This window comes from Nematolebias whitei, chromosome 20 (assembly GCF_014905685.2).
Source record: "Nematolebias whitei isolate Nwh7 chromosome 20, NemWhi1, whole genome shotgun sequence".
Taxonomy (NCBI): Eukaryota; Metazoa; Chordata; class Actinopteri; order Cyprinodontiformes; family Rivulidae; genus Nematolebias; species Nematolebias whitei.
In genome coordinates this window covers 16,012,901-16,026,739 of record NC_056517.1, presented here as the reverse complement: position 1 = coordinate 16,026,739, position 13,839 = coordinate 16,012,901, and positions in this window count along the sequence as shown.

Below are 13,839 nucleotides of genomic sequence, written 5' to 3'. Positions count from 1 at the left end.
GGGGGGGGGCGCTCTTGGTCGCTGTGGTGCTCTATCTCTGACTGTTTGGGCACTCCTGGCTGATTGTCCCAGTTGGGGTTTGGTGGCCTCTCTGGTTGGGGGGCTGGGTGTTGGGCTGGGAATCGGATTGGGGCATCTGGACGGTTTCGGGATGGGTCTGGGTTGCTGGCCCTGGTTCTGGTTGGTCCTCGGGGGCTATGTGCCGGTCTGTGGCCTTGATCCCTGGTGGTGCAGCTGCCACCTCCTCCTAGGTATCTCTGTTAGAGCCTCTCTCCCCTGGTGGATCTCGGAGAGTGGGGGTGCCTATTGGGGTCAGTGGGGGAGCTGGTCCCCTGCGGGGGCATTGCCACCTCAGTTCACCTCCCCATCTCGACGTCCTCCTCCGCCCACTCCACCACACCACCACTCAAACAGGGTTTTGGGGTTCAGGTGCACTACGGAGCTACGGGGAGAATCATCCATATCCATGGCTGGTGGGGTCCTGGGCCCTAATTTTAATATACAACCTAGACACTCACTTATAACACTCTCACGACACATGCATATATAGGATCTGGAGTGGGCACATGGTCGCACTTAGGTGGTGGGATGTACAATCATTTCCACCTCCCGGACCTGTGCCCACTCTCATATGTAGCATGTAGACATTTAGGGTTCTGGGCGGAGATGAGGGGTGAACGGGCACCGCCTGCTCTCTGGGCAAGAGGTGGGTCTGTGCCGGTCGCCTCCTCATCCCCCCATTTTAAACGCACTGTATAACAACATGCATCAACACCATATTCGAGTGGGAGGAGGAGGAAGTGGGTCTGTTCATAATTTATTTATGCATATATAGATTTTTTTTCTTTCACAAACACCTCCTTTCGCCGTGTGACACCAGGGGTCGGGGATGGGGGGGGGGGGCGCATTGTTGGGGTCTGGGCTGTGGGTGGGCTTTGGGCCTTGGGGGCGGTTGGTGATGGGGCCGGTGCTTCGGTTCCCCCTGGGCTGTTCCGATTCTTTTAATCTAGGTTCCTGGTTGCGATAGCCGGCACTTTGACCGGGGTGGCTGCCAGCTTTCGGCGGGGGTTCGGCTATGGTAGTGTACGTGTGGTCATTGGTGGTGTAGGGCGGTGGTTGGGGGCGTGGCTTCGCCTCATCAGGGCAATGGCTGGTCTTCCTGTGTGGCATTTGCGGTGGGGGTGCTGTGTGTGTGTGGGGGTGCGTAGGTGGCGTGCTGGGGCATCTCCGGGCCTATGGTGCGGAGCACTTGATGTGAAAGCCGGCCCTCCTCGGCTGCGGCTCCCTGCTGCTCTGCCCCTTGGGCTGGGGCCGGCCTGTGGTCGCTGTCAGGTAGATGGTGCATGCGATCGGCCCAACAGAAATTCTGTCGGGCTATCTGTGTGTTCCTGTTTCTTGCTCAGGTTGGGTTTTTGGTGATCCCCCCTCTCTTGGATCAATTTGGGCCCCACGTTTGGTGTGGGGCCCACTCCCCCCGGTCGTGCCCCCCTTTGGCGGGGGGCCCCCTAGCCGCCGGTGCATTGGTGGCTCTCGGCATCTGGGCTGGGTGGTGGGGTGTACGTCGGTCCGCCCTGGTTGCTGCCTGGTGGGGCCTGGGTGCCCTGGCTCTGTCGGGGCTCTGCTGGGGGGTGGTATGGCCTTGGGGCTTGGGGCTCGGTGTCCATGGCCGGATCTACTTGGGGGGGGGGGGGGCATGGGTTGCCGGCCGGACCTGTGGGCTCGTCGTTGCAGCTTCCTGGAGGCTCTGCATTGTGGTTGCTGGGGTCACCCGGTTCTTTCCTCTGCTCCTCTCTGGGGGGGTGCGGTTCTCTCTGTTGGGAGACTCCTGGGGCTCCGGGCCTGGGGGCCGCTGTGTGTCTGTGGCTCCAGTCCTCCCTGTGTTGCCATTGTTTCCTGGGGGGCGGGTCTGTGGGCCCCCGCATCCACTATTGGGCATTCTTTTGGAGAAATTTGGTGGTGGCGGGCGTGCTTGCGCGGGTGTTTTGATTCAGGTGCTTTGACAGATGCACGCTAGGGTGGGTAGTGGTGGAAGCTAGATGATTCCTTGTGCCATGTCAAATGTTTCATGGTGATATTGTGGGTGGCATTGTGCTGTACATGTTGTTTTGTCGTGGTGGTCTCTCGTTTTATCTATTTCTCTTTTATTTATTTATTTATTTATTTTTCTCTTCTTTCTTCTCGTTCTTTAAAAAAAAAGTTGAGCGATGATGATAAGTTCATTGAAACACTTCACAATGTTTCTACACTTAAACTGAGCTAAAAGAAAAACCCAAAAAACAAATGGAATAAGCGGGTAAAGTTAATGGATGGATGGATGGATGGATGGATATATATATATATATATATATATATATATATATATATATATACATATATATATATATATATATATTGTAGTGTGCTAAGGGCTAGGTTAGCTGCACCTCCACAATATATTTAAACAAACGGGTTCTCTCTTTTTCAATTTAAAATACTGCCATGTGACCGAGATAACTGTGCGTGGATAGTTTAATCAGTGACATGAGACGTTAATTTCCTTTAATTTTTCCTTCCTATTCCTTCAGAATAAATGTGGTCATTTATTGAACAGAATCAAAATTTAACATCAAAACATTGTACACTTGATTAGCTGATCTGGTTCTGATTAATAAAACTTGGCACGTTTTACTTAATAAGACAACAAGACTTAAAGAAGGCATCTAGACTACTGGCAAAATAGAAGAGTTTAAAGATGGGAAATGAAGAGTTTAAACACTTAAAAGGGAGGTGTTTTGTTTACCAGAATTAGCACGCTTCTTTCAACACCAGCCCAACTCTCTGGTACACTTGGTGCGTGACGACTTGTTACCTTTGCAGAAAATATATCAACTCCGGTACAGAGGTCCATTTCAACGCTACCTTTCAGCGTCTCCGGTAAGAACGGCTGGCCATATCAGGAGTCGTGTCTCTTACTCCGTTCAACAAACACGCTCATCTCCCAGGTGGATACACAGCAAGATGTGAGTCCGTCAGAGGTTCCACTCAGATCTGGAAGAATCCATCACAGGCTCCGAAGACTGAGTTCAAGACTAGACTTCATCAGAGACCCACTTGAAGACTCAGGAGACTTGACCGACTGACTCGACAGACTGACGAGTTCCAGGAAGTGTGGACTCTTAAAGAGTTCTCACTTCCGGTCACTTCAGGACTTCCTGATTGGTTGAAACAACCAACAGGGGGTGGTTCTAGTGATGTCAGAGGGTCATTACAAGTCAAGAAAACAGCAGAAATGTTTTAGGGACTTTTAGTACAGACAGGAGAAATGTTATGACGAAGTGAGAGCAAGCAGGTGCCAGTAGCTTCTTATTTACCGTCTGCTAGGCTTAAAAACAATCCACTTCATTCTAAAAACTTCTTTCTGACTTTCGACCGACATCACTACTCCTCATTTCAGACAGAAGATCAAAATGCATAATTACTTTGTAAATAGACATTTAACTTGATTTCTAATTTAAATGAGGATTAAAAAATCAATACTGTTTCACAGTTTATTTAAAATGAGTGGTTCACTTCAACATTTAGAAATGGTATGAACTAAACACACTTTTGATTTATCAAGATATTGTAAAATAGTAATGATAATATAAAAGAAGAGTGTTCTTTCGTTTGATTACTTCAGGATATAATTAGACAGTCTGGATGAGCTAATTTGTATTTCTGGATTTAAATCAATGAAATAACAGTTCCTGTCCCATGAAGGTCCTCAGAGGCAGTTTTGGTTGGAGGCCGAGTTCACTACAATATATATAAAAATATGTATATATTTTTTATGACCAGCTCTGCTGGTTTCACACGATCCTCTCCTCAGGAGCCAGGACGGGCAGGCGTCATCTTCCCAGCTCCTAGCTCAGCTGGTGACCTGCAGAAGGCTGTTGCCAGTCCCCAGCCTCGCCTAATCATGAAGGCCCGACCCGTGCAGACAGACGGACAGACGGGTCTGCGACGAACGGTGGAAGCGAATTTTAAAAACATTTTATGTGTTAAAAAAACAAACTTTTTTTTAAATCACTTCAGCAATTTTTAAAAACATTTTTTGTATAAAAACAAAATATTAGTTTATTTAAAAATCGCTTCCACCATCTGTCCCAGACTGTCCAGCCCGCCTAACTTCCGGGCGCGATCGGGATTCGGCCTTCATGATTATGTGAGGCCGGGGTCTGGCAATGGCCTTCTGCGAGTCACCAGCTCCAGCTTCACAGTGACCAGCGGAGCTCTGAGCACGCAAGGCCGGGATCCAAAACCCACGCCTCCGAGTCGGCACAACGAAGGATCTTCCACGGTGACCAGTGAAACTCGGAGCCGGGGAGATGATGCCCTGCTCGGACTGGCGCTTTGAGGCTCCGGGGGGAGGGCCGGGGTAGACCAGCAGAGCTCCATCCAGCTTGCGTGGAAACCATCTTGTTTTATTTATGAGCACATGTTATACAGGGATGGTTATGGATTAACTTTACCCTGAAATCAGTATTGTTTTTACATTCCTTCAGTTTTTCTGGTGTCTGTGTTAACTGTTTTTATAATGTTGTTTTTCTTCTGTTTTTCATTTGTTTGTTCATGACATGCAGGAGAAATGACATTTGGTTTTTGCAGGTCACTTCAGGGACTATGGACAGATGGGCAGACTTCATCCTTTCTGACACCTGGCCAACCAGCAACTCTTTGCTAGTTAAGCTAATCAGATGTTAGAATTATAGTAGAATAATCGGCATGGTAGTTAGTAGGACAATATGTGGGGTTTTGGTTCTGTCTCTGTCTGTTTCCTCATGTTTCCAGCACTCAGTGTTTTCCCTTGTGTTCAGCCCCTGTCTCACCTGTGTCTAATGTTAATCACTGCAGGTGGCTGTCATTGTCCTAATCAGTGTGTGTATATATTCAGTTCACTGGTGTCTTGTCTTTGTCTCAGGATTACCCTTCAACGGTGTAGTGTTTCTGCCTTTCCGTCCTGTGTCCTGTTATTTAGTAAGTAAGCTGCCCCATCAGCCTTTGCTTTGTGTTTTTTGTAAAATAAATACTTTAGATCTTTTCATTGAGCCTCCTGTCATCCTCCTACAATTGGGTTCAACACTCCTGATGGCAGAATGTGACAGAATCCAGAGACCATTCTGAACCCAGTGGGAGGATGATTACTTTGTTTGAGTTTTTGGCTCGTGAGGACCCGCCTGGCCATTAAACCCGGGTCCTCAGCCTCTCCATCTCACTCCTCATCTGCTCGTCACGCTGCTGCACCCCGTTGCCCACCTCCTCCTCGTTCTCCTCCTGGCTGTTCCGTACGATCGTCTGAGAGAGGGGGGCGAACTGCTGGTCCTCCTCGAATCCAGCACAGGGAGGAGAGAGCTTTGCAGGCGAGGGGGAAGCCCAGCCCTCGGTCACCGGTTGAACAGCGGAGGATTTCACTGGGGGGGAGATACCCGTGTCCACGAGAGAAGCGGTCCGGCTCTCGCTCGCTGGAGGAGCGAGGGAGGAGTTCACTGGAGGAGAGGAACCCATGCCCCCTCCTGCCAGAGGAGCAGTCCAGCCCTCCTTCGCTGAAGGAGCTGGAAAGGTGGCAGGCTTCTATAGTAGCAACATATCTAGCTCCGCTTCTGCCCCGCCACGAGGAGACCCAGGTGGATGCTCCTCACTCGAGTCTTCCAGAGGGGTTCACAGTACCATCTTCTGCGACAGCCCCAGTTCCACTCCCTGCTGCTGCAGCTCTGACTCCTCCTCCACCTGCTGCAACTCTGGTCCCCAGTTCTCCTGCTGCAACCCCGGTCCCTGACTCCCCAGCTGCAGTCCCGTCTCTGGTCCTTGGTTCTCTAGCTGCAGTCCTGTCTCTGGTCCCTGGTTCTCCAGCTACAGTCCCGTCTCTGGTCCCTGTTCCTGGTTCTCTAGCTTTAGTCCTGATCCCAGACTCTCCTGCTGCAGCTCTGGTCTCTGGTTCTCCTGCTGCTGCAGCCCGGCTCCATCACCTGCTGCAGCAGCCCTGGCTCCTTCACCTGCTGCTATAGCCCTCGCTCCTTCACCTGCTGCTGTAGCACCCGGCCCGTCGGCTGAGGTTCTCGCTCCTGACTCGTCAACTGAGGTCCTGGCTCGTCAGCTGAGGTCGTCGCTCCCGCCTCGACCGCAGAAGATCCCGGCTCACCTGAGGCCTTCGCTCCCGGCTCGCCTGAGGTCCTCGCTCCCGGCTCGTGGGCTGAGGTCTTTGCTCCTGGCTCATGGACTGAGGTCTTTGCTCCCGGCTCTTCTGCTGAGATCCACTCAACTGCAGAAGATCCTGGCTCTTTGGCTGAGGTCCACGCTCCCGGCTATTCGGCTGAGGTCCACTCTACCGCAGAAAATCCCGGCTCTTTGGTTGAGGTCCATGCTCCCGGCTCATCTCTGGGGTCCTGCTCCGTGCTCGACCGCAGAAGATTCCGGGCTGTCTGAGACCCTCACTCCTGGCTCGTCTGCAGAGGTCTTCATCCCTGGCTCGTCTGCAGAGGTCTTCGTCTCTGGCCCGTCTGCAGAGGCCTTCGTCCCTGGCTCGTCTGCAGAGGTCTTCGTCCCTGGCCCGTCTGCAGAGGTTTTCGTCCCTGGCCCGTCTGCAGTGGTCTTCGTCCCTGCTTCGACCCCTGGTCCGACCCCTGGTCTGCCCGAAGAGGTCCTCGCCTGCTTGAGTCCAGGAAGGCTTAGATGGACACCTGTACTACCCTGAGATGGACGGTCCCCTGGCCGCCCACCGGTGCTCTGGCCAGAAGGTGGAGGGTTTCCGGGCCGTCCCCCTGATCTCCTGCCTCATTGGGGATGGCCACCTGGTCGCCCTCCTGAATACTGGTCCTGCCCTGGATGGTCTCCTGATCATCCACCTTGACTGTGGTTGGGACTCCTGAATTTGGTTTTGTGTTTAGTTACCCAGGTTTACCTGCTGGTTTTTTGTTCTTCTGGTCTTGTGTTTCTCTGTCTTGGTTTGTCCCACCTCCCACCCAAGTTGGATGTAGCTTGTCCTTGGGATGTCTGGAGCCATCCCTTGAGTGGTGGGTACTGTGGGGTTTTGGTTCTGTCTCCATCTGTTTCCTCATGTTTCCAGCACTCAGTGTTTTCCCTTGTGTTCAGCCCTTCTCACCTGTGTCTAATGTTAATCACTTCAGGTGTCTGTCATTGTCCTAATCAGTGTGTGTATATATTCAGTTCACTGGTGTCTTGTCTTTTCCTTGGGATTATCCTTCAATGGTGGTGTGTTTCTGCCTTTCCGTCCTGTGTCCTGTTATTTAGTAAGTAAGCTGCCCCATCAGCCTTTGCTTTGCGTTTTTTGTAAAATAAATACTTTTGATCTTTTCACTGAGCCTCCTATCATCCTCCTGCAATTGGGTTCAACACTCCTGATGACAGAACGTGACACAATATATTATATTCTTTACAATAGTGTATTTCTACAGGTATACAATGTACTTTATAGTCTCAGGGTTAAAGGGATAGTTCAGATCTTTAGAGGTGGGGTTCTATGGACATGTTGACAAATAATATCTTAGAGGCTCTTTGCAAAGCCTTACACATGACTTAGTGTGGGGGGAGTTACTTGGGTGTTTTCACTTTTATTATAATTACAACACCCTTAGTCCTCTGACCTGTCTGCAATAATTGCAAAACTATAATACAGGCATTAACAATACTACAAAAAAGAGCAATAAGAAAAAGACATATGGTTCATTTTAAATTGGATCACTGAGCTAATGCCCTCTTCAATTATGAATATGTAGTATTTCACTTACCTTCATTTGAAATCATACAGATAGTTTATTTGAGGTTACATTTCCAGTTCTCATCTAGACTCAGCCAGGTGGGGTGGGGACAGTCTTTAATGACATATTTCACATATTCATTATAGACTACATTAATGTGTGTATCTGTGTAGTTTCAGTATTTTTGATTTTTAGGTGTTGGACAGGTACTCACAAGGCCTGTGCAATGGTGTTTCACAGTTGTGGGGGCCTTAGTGCCTTTTGTATATATATTTCATATGACTTGAATGATCTTCAGGTTTTCACACTAGTTTGATGCTTTGGAGGGGTTAGGATTTTTATTTTTTTTTCAGCATGGAGTGGCTACATTTTATCAACGCCCTTAGTCCTCTGACCTGTCTGATATGGCCAGGAAGGAGTCTTTTCATTGCTGACAGGTGTGGGGAGCGCGCAGAGTATTTCCTCCCTTCTTAATGGGGAGTGTGTTGTACCGATGGAATTCTGAGGGTAGTTTTACGATGTTCATGATTTAGTGTGGGGGGAGTTACTTGGGTGTTTTCACTTTTATTATGTGGATTTTTTTTTTAAATTGAAAGAGTTCATGAAAACAAATTTCTTGGTGTCATTATTGATGATAAACTCAACTGGAAACCACACATCAAATATGTTTAAAGTAAAGTCTCAAAAAATATAACTCTCTTAAACAAAGCCAAGTCGGTCATAGAACAAAAAGGATTACATGTACTCTACTGTTCACTAATTTTACTTTATTTAAGTTATTGTGCAGAAATCTGGGGCAATAATTACAAAACTATATTACAGGCATTAACAATACTACAAAAAAGAGCAATAAGAATAATCCATAAGGTGGGATATTTAGAAAGCACTAATACACTATTTGTAAAATCTAAATTATTAAAGTTCATTGACATAGTTAAACTACAGACAGCTCTAATTTTTTACAAAGCAAAAAATAAACAATTACCAGAAAACATTCAAAACCTGTTTGAAATTAAGGAGCAAATGTATACGTTAGGGGGGGGGGGGGTGTCACAGTTTAAAATATGCAAAATCCGAACTACTAGAAAAAACTTTTGTGTATCAGTAGTCAAACTGTGGAATAATTTGAATATTGAACGTAAACAATGTCCAAACATAAAACTGTTCAAACTATCATATATATGATTAATGCTGGATATAATATTTAATAATATTATTCAATTATTATTATTATATATTTTTTTTATTCGTTATTGATGCTTTTGTTTTTTGTGATGTTAAAGGAATAATAATTGTTCATCTACTATAGTTAACTTAAATAGATAATATATTGATGGATAAATATAGGTTTAGTTGTTATACTGTATGTATGGATTATACATGTAATGGATGTAAGATTATGTAAGTGGTTAAGGAGTGGGAATTTTGATGTTTATACTTCTACCCACTCCCTTGAATATGTAAAACAAAAAGTTTGGACATTAAGCTTCATGCTGTTTTTTTTATTTTATTTTTTTACATATTCAAAAAATAATAAACTAAACTAAAACTAAACTAATGTTACCATACCATACCATACCACTTTATTTATAAAGCACTTAAAACAGCTACAAGGCCAACCAAAGTGCTGTACAGACAAAACAACAGGTAACACACAAAGCAAAATACAAAATGAGGTAAATCAGAATATAGACATAAAACGATGCAGATAATGATGACTAACCAGTGTGGAACATACAGGATCAAAACACAGATCATCTGGTGTTGAAAGCTATTGAATAGTAGTGAGTTTTTAAACGGGACTTGAAAACCGAGAGGCAGGGGGCCTGTCTGACAAGCAGAGGTAACTCATTCCAGAGTCTTGGTCCTGCTACAGAGAAGGCCCTGTCACCTCTGCGCTTAAGACGAGTTCCTGGAACTGTGAGGAGCAACTGGTCCACTGACCTCAGGGAGCTTGGTGGGACATACGGTTGTAGCAGATCAGAGAGATGGGGGGGGGGGGGGGACACTGTTCAGTGATTTGTAGACATACATCAGTATTTTGAACTGGATTCGAAAGTGAACCGGTAACCAGTGCAGTGAGGCCAAAACTGGTGTGATGTGCACTCTTTTTCCTGTACTGGTTAAAAATCGGGCTGTTGCATTCTGGCCCAGTTGCAGTCGTGCAATGGAGGTCTGACTGATACCAAACAGGAGCGAATTGCAGTAATCAAGCCTAGATGTAATGAATGCATGTATTACTGTCTCCAGGTTATTTTTGGACAATATGGGCTTCAGTTTACACAGCCGCCTCAGTTGGAAGAAGCATGATTTAACAATCATGTTTACATGATTGTTAAGCTTCAGGGAAGGGTCCATTATCACGCCCAGATTAGTGACTCTTTGTTTTTCTGACAGGGTTAGAGCGGAAAAGTCGATGCAGTGGTTTGTGATTGTGTCATTGGGAGGGAACAACATGACTTCAGACTTCTTTTCATTGAAACTTAAGAAGTTTAAATCCATCCAGTCCCTGATGTCAGCCAGGCAGTTGAGCAGCTGTTGAATAGAGCATGTACCATTGTGTCTTAGGGGGAAGTAAATTTGACAGTCATCGGCATAGAAGTGGAAGGGCATGTTGTGTTTCCGGAAAATAGCACCAAGTGGCAGCTGGTATAAAGAGAACAGGAGGGGACCCAGGATGGACCCCTGCGGAACCCCCCATTTAAGCTCTGCCTCTGCGGAACTAAAATCCTTGATGGAGACACAGAAGGATCTGTCAGTGAGGTAAGATCTGAACCAATTGAGGGCTGATCCTGTGACGCCCACCCACTGCTCCAACCTAGCAATGAGGATCTCATGGTCGATGGTGTCAAAGGCGGCTGTGAGGTCCAACAGGACAAGCAGCACAGAATCAACGGTATCTGTGAATCTGAAGATGTCGTTAAGGACCTTAAGCAGGGCAGTTTCAGTGCTATGGACAGGTTTAAAGCCAGATTGGAATAGCTCTAAAATGGGATTATCCTCCAGGAAGCACTTCAACTGGGACTCGACTATTTTCTCCAGTACTTTAGAAACAAATGGGAGTTTGGAGACAGGCCGGTATTTGGAAACGACTGAGGGGTCAAGGCTTGGTTTTTTTCAGGAGAGGCTGGACAGCAGCATGTTTAAAGGATTTTGGCACCACACCAGTGGATAAACTACTGTTTACTATGGCAAGAATGGACGGACCTAGAGTTGGAATCACCTCCTTTAGTAGTCGAGGGGGGACCACATCAAAGGGGGAGCCAGAAGGTTTCAAGTTGCACATGACCTGCTCTAGAGAAGATAGAGTGATGGGTTCAAAATGATCAAAAGGAGCTACAGATTGAGGTGGGATGGATGGGTCATGAGTTGGAGGGGAAATGAGAGCCCGGGTGGTCGCAATTTTTTCCAAAAAGAAATGTAAGAAGTTGTCGCACAGCTCAGTCGAGGCTTCCAGAGGTGATGGTTCAGTGAGGTGGAGAACAGAGTTTAGGATAGAAAAGAGGACACATGGGTTGTGAGAGTTTGAGGTAATTATATCAGAGAAGAATTTTGATTTAGTAGCTTTTACTGTTTTCTGATAATGGCGCCAACTCTCTTTAAGTATTTGAAAAGAGACCTGCAGCCTGTCTTTCCTCCACTTTCGTTCCGCCCTCCTACATTGCTGCCTAACAGCCTTGGTGACGTCACTCAGCCAACGTTCTGCTCTGAGTTTTGATTTTTTGGTTTTAACAGGTGCGACATGATCCAGAGTCTTTAAGCAGACACAGTTGAACTGGGATGTCAGCTCCTCAGTGGTGATGAGAAACACTGGGGGCTGAATGATCATTTCAGAGTTATAAACATCTGTGAACCGTACGGCAGTGAATTGGTTAATGGTCCGGCTGCGATGTGCAGGAATGCATGACTTAGGAGTTAGATGGGGGAGGGTGAACTCAAACTGGACTGGCATGTGGTCTGAAAAAACATCACCAATAACAAGATTATTAACAGCCATATCATGAGTTAAAACAAGGTCCAGTGTATGTCCGCGCTCTTGGGTGGGACCGTTTACGTGTTTAGTTAAATTAAATGAGTCCAATAAATCTAAAAAGTCCTTAACCAAGGGCTTCTCAGGACAGCACACGTGCAAATTAAAGTCACCAATAATGAAAAGATGCTCAAATTTTGGTGTGATTTCAGCCAAGAAGTCAGAAAACTCATTTATGAAATCCTTAGATCGAGGTGGACGGTAGACGAGTGCAAATAACGTCGCAGGTGAATGTCCGAGTTCAAAGACGCTCAGCTCAAAGCTGGCGTGGGAAACTGGGATGGGCAGTTGTTTACAGTCAAAAGTTGATTTGCATATTGTTAATAATCCACCACCGCGCCGGCCTGATGGCCGCGGGGCATTAAAACACAAACAGTTCGGTGGCGGTAATACCGTCAAGGCGCTGGACTCACCCGGAGACATACAAGTCTCTGTGATGCACAGAAAGTCCAGATCGTGCTCTTGAAAGTAGTCCCTGAGGATAAAAGTTTTGTTGGTAACAGATCTTGCGTTGACCAAACACATCCGGATACTGTCCAAAATGGAGCCTGCAGCGGTGGAGTTAGCACGCGCTAATGGCCGCAGGTTTTCAATAACAGCCCCTCCAGGTCGGTCCGAGATGTGCAACGGCTGACAACTCCCGCTGGTTACCTGGTCCGGGCACGCGGGAAGCTGGCGATGGAGACCATGACCGCATGACCATGACATGTTAACCAAGGGAAAGATCTTTTTCCCCCGCGCATGCGATTACCATTTTACCCAACAGATTAAACGATGTGGAACATGCAGCAGAGCAGAACTAATCACACTAACTAACTAACATCACTAATTGTTGTCAAAAAAATTGTTGGATAATATCACTAATATATGCCAAAGATTCTTCAGTATCCTTTGAAACCTCTCTCAAATGTTTGTTTTCAACGTATGCTGAAGTTACATATGAATTATTCTTACGCCTATGAAGAATGACTGTGGGTTTGATTCAGGAGGTCCAGTGAGGATTGGAGTTTGTTGAGAAGAAAGCAGAATGTGAACATTTTAGACTGAGTTAATGTGAATACAATTGTTTGTGGATGTGCATTAGTTGTGCGATGATAGATTTTTGAAAAGGTGTACAAGGTTTTCCCTAATTTTCCCCAGATAGAATTGGTTTTACCCATTTTAATTCTTAGCAATTGTCACGATCCTCAGTGTTGGAACCCAAATGCAGAGAGGCGAGCGAGGCAGGAGTTCAAAAACAAAAACAATTTATTTCAATAACAAAACAAAAAGCTGTCGGTGCAGCAAAACTTACTTGGGCAACAGGATCAGGAACAAGGCAGAGCAGATGATCAGGTGGACAAGAAACAGACAAGATAGACGAGGACTGAGATGTCTGTAAACACAGAACAATCACCGGACAAAAAGTGAAGGAGAGACAGGCTTTTTATGAGACAGAGGGAGAGTGAGTAACGAGAGCACCTGGGCAGGTGGCTGATGAGGGACAGGTGTGAATGATAAAGATTGAGTGGAGAGGCAGACTGAGGAGTGAGTGGAGAATAACAGAATCAGATAAACAGAAAATCACACACACAGAGCAGAACAACAAAAATATAAAGAGCAGACAGAGACAGAACCTAGAAATGGAAGGAAATGATTTAGTTTGTGGGATGATTGTTTGAAGATATAAATGTTGGTTCCTGGTTGCAGCTTGAAGGAGAAAGCAGAGGCTTAGGCAGATGGGGGGGGCAGCGGGGGCCGCTGACCGTGACATAGCCCCCCCTTAAAGGTCCGGCATCCTGACGGACCACCAAAGAAAAAGAACTAACAAGGACCGGGCGGGTGGAGGGGGCACCGGAGGTGGGCAAAAGGCAGGTTGGAGGTCCGAAGGGACCATCGTTCAGGGGGGCGGCCGGGAGGCCGTCCAACACGGGACCATCGTTCAGGGGGGCGGCCGGGAGGCCGTCCAACACGTAGGACCTTGGAGGCCGCAGCTGGCGGCGTAGACACCTTGGAGGCCGCAGCTGGCGACGTAGACACCTTGGAGGCCGCAGCTGGCGGCGTAGACACCTTGGAGGCCGCAGCTGGCGGCGTAGA